Raw genomic sequence first — 1720 nt, 5'->3', positions numbered from 1 at the left:
AGAAGAAATGATCTGGCATGCAGGGAGACTTAGGATTTTAAAGGTATCCACAAGCTCCTCCTATGTAATGTATAATCACCACAGAATCTGAGGGAATGGGGAAGTGAGCGTGGCCTCAGGCAAGTCTTACTGAGAGGAAATGCTGAGTGGAGTTGGAGGGATGAGGTGGTGGACATGATCAAAGAGGTGTGCCCAGGACTCAGGAATGGTGAACATGGCTCCTCCCTGCACTCTCTGTGCCAAGAAGGTCATCCTGTTGTGTCAGAAGAGGAAGGACATGTAGAACATGAGTTTTTAAATATGTTAAACCTTGAAAACTTTTTTAAAGACAATACCTAATAATGTCAAGGCTGGTTGCTTCGGATCCACCTAACTTTACAAAGATAATAAAATTGTCTACAGTGAATTTTTACTTGCAGTTTCTAAAATGTTTATCCCCAAACACGAAGAATAAAACCACAAACACCTTCATCTCTTTTGCTACTGTTGACTTTCTTCTTTTTGGTTATCCTTTGATGTTCTTGTTTCGTTTTGTTTCAGACATGTTTTTCTGTGAAACAGCTCCTATCTCTCCTGGAACTCACTCTGTAGACCAAACTCTGGCCTCAAACTCACAGACATCTGCCTTCCTCTGCCTCCCAAGTGCTGGGATTAAAGATATAGCTTGTGTTCTTCTGTAGAAATCCTAGAAATCAAGATAATTATGAAATACACATATCTAAAAATAATCAAAGACCTTCTTACCAGGGGGCTGAGACCCTGTCAAAAAAAAAATCTGCTAAATCACCTTTTGTTAGATGTACAGAACCCAGAGTGTCTGGGAATCTTTATATGACACCAGATTCTTAGACTTCTTTAAGAAAATTCTGTGCATCAACTGAACAGGCTGTAGATTTCTGTGAGGTTTGATTTATAGGAAAAAAAATATGGCCGTCTACAAAGAAGGAAAGGGAATTTGGCTTGAGAGTCCACTGACTGTTGGTATGTTCTGATGCTTTGGAGAAGAAGGAAACAAACCCATGTGCCCCGAATGATGCAGACACATTGCACGCTTCCTTTTCTGCTCTGTGCTTTCCCCTACACAACCTCTTTGTACCCTATGAGTTGACTAAGATGGATCTTTGCAGATGACAGTCCCCCTCTGCTGTCATGTCCCCAAGCAGTGCTCCCTGGGTAAACCTGGACTCCTCCCTACCAGCTGTCATCTCATGAACATTGACCTTTAAGCACTGAGAGATCAGGACTTCAGTAACCATTGGAACTTTGGCTCATGATTCCAGGGTACATTTGTCCAGGTGGAGGAAGTAGGTGACAGGCAACTGGTCTCTTGTGTCTGGTGTCAGGAGGCAGAGAAGGACAAGTGGTGGCTCTCAGCTCATTTCCTCATTTTTGTTCAGCCTCGGACCATGGTATGATGCCACATACATAGGAAATGGGTCTTTCCACCTTAAATGACCCAATATTGAATGTGTTTCAGTGAGGTAGATATTTGTATCCAAAGACATTCTAACTGTATCACACCAAGTTGGAATGATTAATAATCATGATGGTGAACCAGAGTTCGAAGGAATGAATGCATTGGAAACAGACCTATTCTACTATGAGGCACAGGCTTGACTTGAACTCCCTATTTACCCTCTCTTGATTTTGAAGTCATGATCCTCTTGAACCTGCCTCTTAAATTCTGGAATTATAAACATGTGCCTCTGTGCCCAATGCT

This window comes from Rattus norvegicus, chromosome 11 (genome assembly GCF_036323735.1).
Source record: "Rattus norvegicus strain BN/NHsdMcwi chromosome 11, GRCr8, whole genome shotgun sequence".
NCBI classification, from domain to species: Eukaryota; Metazoa; Chordata; class Mammalia; order Rodentia; family Muridae; genus Rattus; species Rattus norvegicus.
The sequence above is the reverse complement of the archived record's forward strand: the minus strand, read 5'-3'. Positions refer to the sequence as shown.